We start from the raw sequence: 15,181 nt of genomic DNA, 5'->3' as shown, positions 1-15,181 counted from the left end.
AAATGTTACACTGCAAATTTGTCACTCTTCAATATTAGAAGTTACATTAGGAAATACAGGAAATTTTTCTTACATTCCATAAAATTACTGAGTTCCACCATACTTCAGTAACAAAATAGTCACCTGACTCCAGGCAAGCAAAGCATTCTTCCAACACTGCAGAGAATAGTAGATCATGATTAGCATTCCATTCCTCCTTCTAGAGAGGTCTGTGACTCACTCCTCTTCCTAGTCCTAAGGCAGTAATTTTTCAAAGACAGTAAGCATCAGAGTATCCAAAAAGGCAAGTGCAATTTGAAAACAAAATAGTATTTGTCTAGTCTTTGCTTTAAAGTTACATTATTTAATTACACTGAATTTTCAAATAACTTAAAAGAGGGGTGTATAAAAGTGGGGCATGGGATGAGAAGCCTGACACTAGGAAGCACTCTGATGAGTAACAAGACAAAAAGTAAGAAACCACTGAAAGTTTACATCCATCACTCACCCACTGCCTAGAATATATAATAACACATTAACAGTTCCTTACCTGCAGTGCAGCACTCTCCTGAACTCACCTTCCACACTGTAGAAAAGTACAGCTAAAACAAAGCTAATCAGGCCACACTACCACCCTTTCAAAGAGCTACCTGTCAGCTTGAAAAGAAAAATAACCTGGCCTCCTGAGTCTATGGTCCTGTATGCCACAAACATGATGCTCCAGCAACAGTGACGAGATGAATGTTTTATACACATGCTTTAAACTCTTTCAGACATTTATGTCTTTGTTCAGCATTTTCCTTCTTCCAGCAAGGTCCCTCTCCCTAATTTTACCAGCTAGAAGTAGTCTTTTAAAGCTCAAGTTTCCTACCCTGCTGAAAACTCTACATAACCTACTAAAGGGTTAACTGCTCCTCCCCTGAGTTCTTACAAAAACATGTGCTCATCTCTAACTTAGCACACATTCTATTGAAGTTAAAATTATCCTTATTTCAAACTATCTCTTCCAATAGACTCTGAGTACTCCAAAACCGAGAACCAATTGCTTTCATCTTTAGAGCTCATTTACCTCATATTACAGTACCACTCGGTAAATGTTTGAATGAGCTTAAACGCTAATCTTAACATTGCTTTTAGGGAATTATTTCTTCCCATTTTAAAAAAATATGATGCGTCTCACCCCCAGTCTCCTACACATGCACATAGACATGTGGATGAATGTTACAAACTGGCAAAGTAGTTGTTGAACTAAATTGCTTTCAGAATCCCCAAACACCCTTACCCTCTGGCAAAGATCAGGACTGTGGGGAGGCACTGACAGGTAACTCCAGTAGACCCTCGGTATCCATGGGACTATGGGCTCCAAGGAGAGTGCCATGGAGGAGAACCCACACAAGCTCAGAATGCACAGAGTGCAATGAGGACTATCTTAGGATGCTTGATTCATTTATCCCATCATGGTGCCCAATTTCTGCTAAAGACATACTGCTTTCAACAAATCTGAATCTTTCACTTTATCATTTAAATAAGCACATTCAGTTTACCTTGTTTTGGTACCATTTGCCTTTTGGGGGGCAGATTTTCACAAAATTAAGAGCAGGAAAAAACTCAGCAGATCACACAGTAACATGGGACTCAGCATTAACTGAGCTGTAAAACACACATGCAGGAATTTAAATTTTTTAGTTTTGAATTCTATTTTTAATTTTTGACTATGCTTGGTCAAAACCTCATGTGATAAATTCACAAATAAGGTAGGCTTACTGTAGAAGGCAAAAAGGAGAAGTTGGCACTTCTCCTCCTCTCTCGCTACTTCCTACCGCATCCCTCGCAAAGCTGTCTCTTTCGCTTTAGTTCCCCCAAGACCATTCAGCCTTCTGATATCCCAGCTTCCACCATGAGCCCTATGAGGGCTTGAGTTTCTCACACAGCCCTAGTCTCTGCACTCCGGCAACATGACTTTCCTCCATGCCTGATTACCAGCATGAGGCTTCCTTTAGTGGGCTAATATCTGGGTTGTCCCACAGTCCCAATTTGGCTTCTAAGCAATCCCACTGCCTATGAACTAGTTCCTGGATTGTTTACTCTGTTGAATGACCTACTATGGCTACTATTTTCTAGATGAATCCTGACTAACTCTGCCTTTAAATGCTATTTAAGAAAGAATGTATCAGCACTAATTCTTCAGCATAGTCAAGCATTTAAAAACTTTCAACTGAAGAAAACTTGTAACACAAACATTCCAAACACAGATATAGAGAGAAAATCATACATTAAATTCTTAAAAGTAAAATAAAGAATACAGCATTTTATTCATACCAAAATATTCCTCATTGGGATGAAGTCTTTGCTCAGCTGCAATATTTGCCTGAATTAAGTCAATCACTTACAATAAAAATGTCACTTTTTTGAAACTTATTTAGTAAAGGAGAAAATTGGAAGGATTATAGGATTTGGAGTCACTGCAGGCCAAGACATCTGTTCAGAGGGGAAAAAAATGTTAAAGACCTCCTGTCAGTGACATTCAAATCCACAAACTCAATCCTTTTTTAAGACAAATTCAACTATACTAATAAGATAAAAAGATGTTTATCCAAACATATTTCATACATTTTTAAGATCATAAAATATAAAAGCTGGAAAGAATCACTCAATTTATAAACAGCTCAATGTTAACAACTGATCATACAGGACTTCTCAATTCCCCTTTCATGAAATTCCCTTAATAGAGCAAGACTGATAATTTATTCATTATCCATACAGTATCTGGGAAATGAAGTACTTCTAGGACAGAGTGAATACCTATAATTTGGTTTCATTTAGTAAGTAATGCTTCTTAATCTCTGAATGTATTTTCTTGATCTCCACACCAAAATAAATAAATAAATAATACTCCCATCAATCACCAAACTAAAGCAAAAGATGTATTTAATATTATAGACTTTGGAAGAATGGAAGAATGAGAGACGTAAAGAGAGACCTGACATTAATAACAAGCACTTGATGAGTATAAAATTCCAGACATTTATATAAACCTCTTCATTTCATTTAAAACTCTTATGAGGCAATTTCACAGTAAGGAAACAGAAAACCAAAAAGGCTACAAAAGCTTCACAAGCTACCTAAGCAGAAGCAGAATTTCAGTTTAGTAGTACCTGGATCAAGACAGTAATTCCATTAACTATTCTCCCTTCTTTCTCTAAAATAATATGCCTTGAGAGCAATTTCAAACTAAAAATAAACCAGTAATTTTTTTTTTTTAGAAAAAGGGTAAAACATGATAACCCTTGGTTAGCATTTTAAGAATTTTTAATGTTATCAAATTTTCACACATTTTAACCTTAAATAATACTTTTATAAACAATAAAGAGAGCACTACTTAGCATTTATTATTTTCGGGTTCTGAAAATAAACAGATTACAAGAAGGACCTACCTCAAAAAAGATCCTAAGTAATTACGAATTAGTATTTATTTCTCAGTGAAAAAAAGACCCAAAAATGAGATCAGCACTCCAAGCTACCACCCCAACCTACTTCCTGCACTCTGTACATGGCTTGTGCTGACGGGAGAGTTTTATCAAGTCTTCCTGGTCAGTGGCTCCACCTGGTTACTCAGTGTCTGAACTGCTGAACATAAAGTTGAACACCTGCTGTCTAGTCTCTGCCTGACCATCGTATCTTCCATACTACTCCTTTTCCAAAAAACTGCTCTCCTATAAGGAATGCATTTTATATCACAGCCTCATCCATATACCTGGTAAGTAACTGAAACAAAAACATCATAGTTTTCTATGCATTATGAATTTGATAGGTAAAATTTTAAAGACAACATGTAACATGCAGAGTTTTTCAAAAGCTCCAATATACAAAGAGTTCTTGAAAATCAGTATGAAAAAAAGTGAACACCCCCCAAAATTGACAAATGGCATAAATGGCAATTAAAGAAATATGAAGAAAATTCAGTCTTTCAATTTTTCTCACAGATTGACGGAAAACTATGATTTACAATGCAATCTTGTACCAAGTCTATGGGCAAATGAGTCCTTTCTTGCACTAAAAGCTGAGATATAAATTATGTTTCTGTCAGGTAGTATGGCAGTAAGTACCAAAATCTAAGTTATACATTCTCTTTGATACAATAATCTCCAATTCTACAAATCTGAGTAATATCAGTTCATGAGAATTTATGAAAGGTGAAATGTTTGAAAAGAACATAAAACTGATTTAAACTGAATTTGATGCACAAAATTTAAAAATTAAGAAACCATATGAGTAATAGCTAAAAAAGAGAACATTAAGTAAAACTGCTTCAAAGAATGAGAATAGCTGGATATGGTGACTCAAGTGTGTAATCCTAGCTACTAGGAGGCAGACATCAGGAGAATCATGGTTTGAGGCTGGCTGGGGCAAAAATGTTAAGCCCCTATATCAATCAATAAAAGTTGAGTTTGGTGGCACATGCCTGTAATCTCAGTTTACAAGGGACACAAAAATACAAGGATTGTGGTCCAGGCTAGCCAGAGGAAAAAAAAAAAAAAAAGTGGGAGACCTATCTCAAAAATAGCCAAATCAAAAAGACCTGGGGGCGTGGCTTAAGTGAAGAGTGCCTGCCTCAACGCCCAAAGTTCAAACCCCAGAAGTGCCAAAAAAACAAAAAATAGTAATTTTAAAAAAGGGGAAAGTTAACTTTGTTTGATTTTTTTTAACAATATACTGTCATAATTCTTGAGAAGATTAAATATAAATAGGAATTAATTCATCCAACAATTTTTGTAGTTTTATTTTTTGTTTGTTAGGTCAGTGTAGTTCACTGAATACAGCTACAAATTCTTTGCCACTTTCTCCCTCAAGAGATAGTTTATTCTCCTCCCCTTGAATCTGGGCTGAGTTTTTATCTTCTTGACCAATAAAATAGAGCAGAAATAATATATGGGTTCCAAGCCTTCTCTCTCAAAAGAACCAGCTGTTTCTTTCTGCCTCTAAAAATGTTCATTCTTGGAGCATTCTCTCTCAGAAGTCATTAGTCATAATCAGGCTACAAGGAAAGGCCTCATCTAAGTGCTCTGGCCAACAGCCCTACCTCAGCTCCTAGACAGCAACTAGCCACGTGAATTGAGCTATCTCGTATACAGATACTCCTACCCTCACTAAGTCAACACTGGGTGAAACAGACCATCTTCCCCCACTGAGTCCTGTGCAAATTATGGATCATGAGTAAATATTAAGCTATTATTAAGCTATTAAGTTTATCACACAGCAGTTAATGATAAGAACGACCTCTTATTTACTGTTATATTTTCAGCACTTGAACAGTACTTGGTGGGATGTCTACTTTTAATAGACACAGTACCAGAAGTATGAGAGTAAAGATGATGCACATGGCCCTGGCAACAAAGCTGTCAAAAGCAAGACACTGACCAGTGAATAAGAAAGATAATAATGCATTATAAGTATTACAGAGCAGTATAGGACATGTGGCTAAACAGGAAGGGCACAACACAGATTTGGTGGTATAAGGAGCTTCCTGAGGGTCAGCTTAAACTGATATTTCACAAAAGTCAGTAAGATAAAAGAGATCGGAAGAATATTCAGGTCCCAAGGTAATAAGCAAAAACACACACAGCTACAAAAGTTGAAGAAAATCAGTATTTTGGAACTAAATCACATAGTTGAAGGGAGGCAGAAGAGGGTAACATGACTGAAAAAAAAAAAAAAGACAACAAAGAATATTGGCATTTTAGCTACAGAGTAAGAGAATCAGGTAAAAGCTTAAAGAGAAATCACCTGGCTACAGGGGTACCAGTCAAAGGACTTTAATGGAGACACAGGTAAGAGATCTTGGGGACTCAAGCCAAAGAAAAAGTAGGGGGATGAAAAGCCAGTGGATTCAAGAAGTAGAATTCACAGTGTGACATGAGCATGTGGGACAAGGGAGAAAAATGTGTCTGCCAGGTTTCTGGCTTGCACAACGGGAAATGATGATACTGTCATCCGCTATAATTCTTTTTAAAAAATTTCTTAATCCTCTGGAGGGGAAGTAGGTTTTTTGTTTTGTTTTTGTTTTGGCAGGATTAGGGTTTGAATTCAGGTACTCATGCTTGCTAGGCAGGCACTGTTACCACTTGAACCACTCTGCCAGCTCTATTTTGTCATAGGTTTTTTCCAGATAAGGTCTCAAGAACTATTTGCCTGGGCTGGCTTCAAATCTTGATCCTCCTGATGTCTCCCTGCTGAGTAGCTAGGAATACAGGCATGAGCCACCAGTGGCCAGCTAGGAAATAGGTTTTAAAAGAGAAGATAGTAAATTCAGTTGCACATACTCAGAATAAGAGTTTCCTGTGGGCCATCCAAAGTCAAGTTCTATAGTAGGCAATCAGACACACAGGCCTCAGGAAAGAAACCAGGGTTGGAGATGTAAAATAACAGTTCTTTAGAAGACTTTACTCTTTCTAACACTAATCCCTCACTAACTATCTCCTTTATAATCCTTAACCGCTCAGTTACAGTCCTGATAATTTGTCATTATGAGATATCTTTCTCATTTCTTTATGCTTCTATGTTATGAGAAAAGCCAAGTTTGCCACACCCTATGCAAGGTAGGATAACTTCTACTTACAGAGCATTTTGCAGGTTGTTTTGTGACATGAAGGAAGTGATTAGGGTGATCAGACCCACTACCCAGACCAGTGGAAAACATCAGTACTCTCAATCCAAGAAAAAAGAAGGTAGAGAATTATTCTCTGAAAGAAAGGAAATAAGGTGTATCTGGGAATAAGGAAGGAGCCAGAAAATCAGTAATAGGACGAAAAGAAAGGAATTCAGAAGGCTAATCAAATTAGAAATGGGCCAGGCACTTCCTAATTCCTACCTTCACTGCATCCAGGTCTATTTATCACTTCCCAATGGCTTCATTACACTTGGTTTTAACAATTTCAGAATTTGGCCTAGAGAACTATAGCCTACAGCTGGGACATGACTTAAAAAGAAAACTCACAATAGAGATTAGAAAATTATTTCACCTGACCAGAAAAGGAAAATCGTGAGACTTGATATTGTGAATAGGCTACACTAACTTGCACAATCTGAATTCTCTGGTATGACCATTTTTTTTTTCTTTTAATTTCTGCCCGACCACATAGAAAAAAGACCTTCAAGCTTCAAAAAGATAAAAAGTGTAAAACCTCAGAGTAATTGCTAGGAGGGTGGAGCTAGATGACCACAACTATAAAGGAAGCTACAAGGCACTTTAATAACTTAATAGTACCAGAGAGCTGTGTATACTAACAGGAGTCTTTTGACCTAAATGTAGAACCACAAAACTATGCTTGAAGGATCCTGAGAGATCATTTATTGGAGTGGTATTCCAGATATTTTACAACACTTTGGAGAGCTGCACAGATCACATCACAATGGTACCATATCAAAACACTGTATTTCAAGTCAACGAAATTAAGAAAATCATTTCAGCACAGCTTCCGTAACTGAAAATTAATCATGAAAAAAATCCCTTACACAAAAATGGCTGGTTCCAGATGGTATGATTTTATCTACCTTGGAAAAATCAACTGAAAATCCATCATATAAAATAAATAAGAGTACCACTATGATTTGATCTGTGCAGCAAAGGATAAACCGATATAAACTTTGGTAGAGTTGGCCAAGTCTACCAAAACTGTTAAACACAGGCACATATTTTGGCCCAGAATCCCACTCAATTTTCTCTACTGCATAAGTACAAAGGAATATTAGCTACAATAATATTCATTGTAGTATTACTTGTCCAGAAAGCAGGAAAGAAATGCAGGTGTCCAAAAATAGAGAACTACTTTTAGGACTACATAAAATGAAATAATATACAGTCGCTAAAATGTATATAGAAGAGTAATGACATGAGTAAGATATTAAATGAAATACTTTTTTGTTGCTCTTATCTGTTTAAGTCTATTTTGGGATTTATTTTGTTTTAAGGTTTATACATGTGTATACACACACACCCCACAAGACAGAGAGATTAAAATTAACAGCATTCAGATTAAAACTAATCCCCACATTATTTAGAGAAATAAAGGTGGGTGGAGACACAACTTTTCCCAAGTTTCACTGAGCCATTCACATCTACCTATCAAAATAAGCATTCTTATCAGAAGACTCTCATATCTCATGCAAGTAAAAGCAGCCTACTTTAATGAGTAGACAAAGAGAAAGAGTTGCATCACCTGCTTCACCAGGGATTCAGGGGCATCTATCTCATCCCACAAGAGGTGTAAGGTTAGTAGCTTCTCTGGAATTTCTGGAACACCTTCAAAGATACCTTGTCCTGGGAAACCCTATTCTAATCCCCACTGGTTACCTGCAAACAGAAAGTACATTCCTGCAATCAGAACCTTGGGCTTTGCCTTCTTGAAGCATTGTATCACCCCAACTCCATCAGAAGGTGGGGGCTGTTCCCTGCCAGTTCATGTAACACTAGGTGGTCATATCAAGTAGGCGTTTACCTCTTATTCATTTAATTATTCTCTATTTAAAAATGGGGGTCCAATTACTTTTGGTTCAACTTTTTATCTTAAACTTAAGAACAAAAATCTTAGTAACTCTAGGAGATGAAACACTCTTGCTAACCAAGGCTTTAAACTTGAAGTACAAAACCATCATTTGTGTTCCAGCATCTCCCAAGGCAAGATAGCTCTGAGGAGAATTTTAAGGAATTCAACAGTGCAGGTACCAGGTACAATCATGTACAGCTAACAACAGTGCTAGGTATATTCTGAAAAATGTGCCATTAAACAACTGTATTGTGCAAACATCATAAATACACTATAGGTAAATCACTCAATGTGGTCTCTTGATATATCATGACACATTTGGGTCTGGGGGTGTAACTCAGTGGCAGAGCACTTGCCAAGCATGTGCAAGGCCCTGGGTTTAATCCCTTGCATCATTCAGAGAAAGAGAGAGAGAGAGAGAGAGAGAGAGAGAAATGCCAAACACAGATATATGAAGCTTCTGCGGAAGTAACAAAGCATATTATTTTACACTAAACTTTTTTATGTAAATCGTTCACTCTAAAATAGTAACAAAAAGTATACTAAATATATACGCAAGCACTATCACCAAGTATTTTGAACTTCACATAATGTAGGTGCTATGTATTATATAACTAGCAGTGCAACAGGTTTGCAGCATCACCACAAACATTTAAGTACTGTTTTGCACTACAGCAGGTACCACATTACTAGTGGATAGTTTTTCACCTCCATTATAATCTTATGGGACCACCATCATAGCTGTAGTCCATCATTAACAGAAACGTCATTACTATAATTGTTTATTTGTTTTTATGAAATTTTCACAACAGGCATTACTTTTTGTAACAGAAAAACCATTTTTTCCTAAAGACAAGCTAAACTATCATTCTGTGATTATTGGACCTAATAAATGCATCCACGGTAAGACTGTTTACCACAGCTACTCTGCCCTAAGTTATCACACAAAATTAAACCCAACTCATTTTTAAACATCAATCATTCTTCTAAATGTAGGCTTCATAACCAGCAAAGTAGTAAAGCAAGCATTCTTGTCTTAACAAAAATTTATGAAACATCTGTTAACACCTATTCAAATCTTTTAAGACTATTTTGTTTCAAAATAGTAATCCAACAGCTACATTTTTTAGGCAACTGAGTTAAGAAATCTGATAAATCTTCAACTACTCAACATTTTTATGGAGTCAGTCACGGAACTCACAAGCAGCATTGAACAGTGACTGAATATTATCTGTAGATGTTTTATCAAATTAATGAGTATTTAAGGAGTATCACGCCAACCCCTATTCTGAGCTGTCTAGTCAAAAATAAAGGCACTATGATGAATATAAGTACATACAAAATTATAAACTACATCCTTTATCTTTATCTCCAGAGATCAAAGAAATTTGGTAGAGTGCCTACCTAGCAAGCACAAAGCTGTGAGTTCAAAACCCCATGCCAACAAAAAATTTTTAACTAAAAAATAAAATGAAAGTAAAACTCCTAGTTCTCAACAACGCTAAGAAAAATGAACTGGAGAAGATCATTAATTCACTTTTTAAATAATAATTTAAAAAGCAGCTATAGAAAGATTGTTAATAGCAAAGACTCTAAAGTTAGCCAGTCAGAATTTCAGCTCTCCGTAAGTTGTAGAAACTCCAGACATGTGACTTAATAGTTGTTGTGAGGATTAAAAGAATTGCTTCAAAAGTACTGTTGTACATATAATTTAATAACAGAAGAAACAAAATAATGACTAAAATGACAACTATAAAATGTATGGGACTGAAGCTAGTTGTTTTCATACTTCCATAAAGTTCTTAAAAAGTTCATTACTTAGCACACACGAGGCCCTGAGTTCGATCCCCAGCACATTAAAAAAGTTAAGTACATTTTGTAAAAATTGAGTTATATGTGATGCTTTATACTCTTTAATTTACATTATAAAAATTACATTAGAAAAAATATGAATCCAGGTAGGAAACCCACAGTAAGTGTAACTCTCAATTGTTTAAAAATTTGCTTCAAAGACTTGGGAATGCACTCAGCAACTGCGGCTGCATTTGGGAGAGAAAGCAGACACTGAATTTTTCTGCCTCGACAACAAACTTTCATCTCAGCACTACATTCAGAGACACACTATGTTGATAAAACTCAACTGCTTAACAGCTGAGCAAGCCTTTGAACCAGAAGTACACCAAACTGCTACAGGAAAAAAGAAAATCACAGATCAGTGGATGTAAGGCACCACACAGCACATAGACAAGGTATTTACACTCCTATTCCCTTCCCTGGCATCTACACTTGGCTCCCTCTCCATAAGGTAGTTCCCTACGCAAGCTTTCTCAGTACACTGTCACTTGACCCTTCTACCAATCCACCTCTCCAGCCAGGCTGGACTGCTAAAAGGAACATGTTCACTTACAGAAACTTTTATTTCTTCGCACAGAAGTTATCTACATCCCTGGTACTGCAGGACAGTGTCTTGTCCAGCTGCACCTTAGAAATGCAGAATAATCAAGGTGCATTTACTACTGAATTGGTATGTTTTTAAACAATCGTCCCAAGTGATTCCTACGGACTCTATCAAGATTGAGCGCTGCACTATAGGACACAGCTGCAGATAGTTTTAGTTACATTCAAATTCAGAGCGCTGATGTGAAAATCACCAAGAGATGGAATCAGAAAAGCCGGAAGAGAAACAACCCATAAGTAAACTTCCTTGTCACTAATATCAAAAGCATTCAAATGCTTATTGTTCAGCAATGCCTACATTTACCGCCTGCTTTTATTTTTGCAGTAGCACAATACTAAACGTATAGTTTTACTGGGACTATATTTTGAATGTACTAAGAATACAAAAGAGTGACTGAAATTTTAGGGGAATCCAGTCCAAATGTGAGCATCCTGCATGTTAAACTTTCAGGATTTAATGCAATTCAGAGTTCACAAATTAAACTCCAAAAAGTCATTATACAGAAAGGGGGGGGGTGGAATCTAAAAGATGTAAACTTTAAACAAGGATTCACCTTCTTGAAAATATTTAATAACTAGTAGGAGGGCTGGGGGTGTTGCTCAAGAGTTAGAGCCCTTGCCCAGCAAGCTCAAGACCCTGAGTTCAAACCACCAAAAAAAAAAAAAAAAAGCTATAGCATTAACCCACTTGTAGAACAGAACCTTGTTTTGGAAGGCTTGTGTGTGTCCACGAAAAGTAGAGGAGGCAATACATCGTTTCACCCTGTGTGCAAAGTTTCCTTCGCAGCTGCACGCTGACAGCTGAAGACGCTCACAGTCAAGGGCAGGCCCAGCGAAGCAAAAGGCTGCATCTTCGCACGGTTTCGCTTCCGGCCCGGGAAGGAAGCCAGCGTGCAGCCCCGAGCTCAGCCGAAATGCACGGGAAGCTGACCAAGTAGGAAGTGGCGCGGGCTCCTCCACCAACTCTGCCCAATGGCTGCCGCGGGCCTGGCAGCCGAGACCCCGGCCACCCTCAGCCCCCCCACCTTGCCCCAGAGCTGTGCGAGCCCCCCGGTCCCCGCCCCCAACCCGCGCCGTCCCCGACGGCGCTCCGACGGGGGCGGGGCGGGGCGGCGGCCCGGCCGCGGCCACCTCAGGCCTTCCCGGGAGGAGAGGCACGAGCTGCCCTCAGGCGGAGCGGGAGGACGGCGTGTGGGGCTGCACTCGCAGGGCTGGAGCTTTTTTACGATTATCATTATTTTGTTTTACCTGTGGCGCAGAAGAGCTCCCCAGCTCCTAGTCCCTGAATTCCCTGAATCATCCTCCTCTCCTCCCCTTTTTTTTTTTTTTTTTTCCCCTTTCCTCTCTTTTCACTCTCTCTCCCTCAGTCTGTCAGGCGCTCGCGGAACCGGCCGGGCCCGGCCCGACCTGAAAGAGAACAGGGCGGGAGGGGTGGGGGGGTTGGCGGCGGTGACCAGCGACCACGTGACCACGCTCGCGCCGTAACGACGGCCGCCTCCTGCCGCGCGCCCGCCCCGCGCTCCACCTCTCTAACCCCGCAGCCCGCCCGGGCCCGGGGAACTCGTGCGCAGGCGCGTGCCCGGGGCTGGAGACTTCCCGCGGGCGCGCTGTGAGCTCGTGCTGGGTGGGACCGGTGGCCCTCTGGGGCCCAGGAGTTGGGAGGGAGCTGTGGACCGGGTTCTGCGTAGTCTGCCGGCTGCCCGGGCGCATGCGCAGCGAGGCTTTTGCCCTCAGCTTTCGCTGTGGCCTCCCCAGCAGCTGGAAGCTTGCTACTGGGTCTTAATCAGAGAACCATACCCGCCATGACCTTCCCAGGGTAGGACTGCGAGGAAGGAGACTGGTCAGTTCTTGGGAGCCCGCTGTGAACGTGGGACATACCCTTCTAGGATGGAAATGGCCATATACATTCAACACTTTTCTATGAGTGGACCTCGCTCACTCTATTTTGCAGTACTCACAAGCACTTCCTGCAGACTTACTGTGTAATGTAACCTATAGAGATAGACAAGTTATTCTTTACAAGCCCACAATGCTAAACTTTCTGTATCTCCCTAACGATCTGACAACTGTCAGAAGGCAAGTCATGTCCACACGTTCATGTTGCCGTATCCCTACCGCACATCCGCTTAATCGTGATTTTAAATTCCCTTTAACCTAAGAAGGAGGAATGCTGGTGTTTACTTCCTCAATATGAAAGCCTTTGAATGTTAATGTTAATTAGTGTGCTATATGCTTCACCTAGTAAAAAAGTTTATCATCTTTTATTAGCCTATCTTTACAAAGAGTTCCAAAGCAAATTGATTCTGTTGAGTCCCAAATAAGGAAACCAAGGCAAAGAAAGTTCAGATTTCTAAAACTTAGCTAGCTTCAAAGGAAGGTGCCTGTGTAGAAGGTCTTTGTAAGTGGACCAAGGCTCCACTTTCATCCATGGATTCACTCTTTCTGATGCCTTTCTTTCAGTTGCATAAGCTGAACCAGTTGAATAGGTTAAGTCATGCCTCTGGCTAAATTAATCAGGCCTAGTAAAATGTAAAAGGCCAGGCAGTTGGCACAGGCCTGTAATCTCAGTAATCCCAGCTACTTGGGAGATAAGAGACCTGAAGAATCAGCCAAAGGCTGGCCCAACAAAATGTGAGGCCCCCATCTCAACCAATAAGCCAAGCCAGATGTGGTGCCTCATGTCTGTAATCCTAACTGCAAAAGACACATAGTAGGAGATCCTATCTGAAAAATAACTAAAGCATGAAAGGGCTGGAGTGTGGTTTAAGTATGCCTGCAGGACCCTCAGTGCAAACCCCAGTACCACCAAAAAGTTTTAAAATTTTTTTAAATTAAAAAAGAAATGTAAAAGCTTCCTAAATGGAGTTCTGGCTAGACTAGTCATCATTAGTGTTAGACTGTTGCATACCGAAATGCTTGTCAAGAAACAGGACTAGCATCAAAAATCCTAATGTTGGGATGTGTATATGATGAAGAAACAGTGCAAACAACCCCGACTTAATTTTTGGTGGTGTGAAAGTTATTCACATTCAGTAGAAACTTTGAATTTTTATCTTTTCCTGGGCTAGTGATACTCAGGGTTCTCTTGATGTTGGACAGCAAAGCAAGCTACTGCTGGCTGGCATTGAGCCACATAATCATGAAGGTAAACAACTGATATCCTACAATGTACATAGGGGCTTTCTTTTCCAGCCTGAAAAACATTACTCACCACAGATCCTTATCTCTTTTCATGAACTACTAAGGATTAACCAGGTTCTTCCACAATGCAAGGAAGAGTCACCCAGCACCTAGATTACCTGAGGGGTTTATTGTCCGGCAAAAAATAAGGAGGTTTGGGAAACCAACCCACTCATCTGCCCTTACCTCTATCCTGGTGATTCCCAGACTGGGAGGCCATGTGGCATCACAGAATGCAGCTGCAGTGGTCACAACAGTAGTACTAGGAACCCACCTTTTCTCTGGCTTCTCACTGTTTTACTTCCTACCAAACAACCTGAAGGAACTGTTATACCCCAGTCAATATAGAACACCATGACAAGGCAAAGAGGGGCCTACAATCTAATCTTGGGAAAAGAAACTAAAGTAATAAAGCTGATGATTAATAACTCCATAAAATATAAGCATTGCATAAAAATTCATTTCAAGTTATGCTACTTATAACACAATTCATATGTTTAAGGAAAAATTAAACCAACATCAGCTTTCTTAGAAAAATAACCATTATGGCATTTGATTTTGCAGCTACTTGTGTGCTAGTTGATTCTCTGCTTTGACATCTTATGTGCATTCTTTATCTTGGGGCATGGGACAAAGTGAAGCACAAAAAATGCAAATCCCTAGGGAAAGGAAGCTGAAGGGACAGCCTTTGGCAATGACTGGCTTTCTCCTAGGCCTCTGCCTGTATGGACTCTCAGCCTGGCCTACTTTGGCAAGGCCACCATCCACATCCCAGGAGAAATTTTTTTTTTTAACTGTGCCATTCACCTTGCCCAGATAAACTGTCCATTATCAGATCCTGAAATTACCATAATGGCCTAGACTATAAAAAAGATGCACATCCTGTACTATGGCATTGTCCAGTAGGAAGTGACAGTGTTGTGGTAAGCATGGGCTATGGGGGAGGGAGGGACTGACATCAAGAATCATCTCCTTTGCTATCCTTTGGGGCATCCATGGAAATAACCCACTCAGATCTTCAT

At 39.5% G+C, this 15,181-nt stretch overlaps 1 protein-coding gene across 1 annotated transcript in view; it reads right to left on the bottom strand.

Moving 5' to 3' along the window:
- The window catches only part of Tbc1d5 (TBC1 domain family member 5), a 545,741-nt gene extending 533,339 nt beyond the window's left edge, over positions 1–12,402 (bottom strand). The window contains exon 1 of the mRNA XM_074043845.1: positions 12,228–12,402. The gene's annotated coding sequence lies outside the window, so the exon portion shown is untranslated. The remainder of the gene's footprint in view (positions 1–12,227) is intronic.
- Positions 12,403–15,181: the final 2,779 nt, after the last annotated feature.

This window comes from Castor canadensis, chromosome 10, assembly GCF_047511655.1.
Source record: "Castor canadensis chromosome 10, mCasCan1.hap1v2, whole genome shotgun sequence".
NCBI lineage: Eukaryota > Metazoa > Chordata > Mammalia > Rodentia > Castoridae > Castor > Castor canadensis.
Note: the sequence above shows the minus strand (reverse complement) of the source record. Positions and strands in the feature narration are given on the sequence as shown.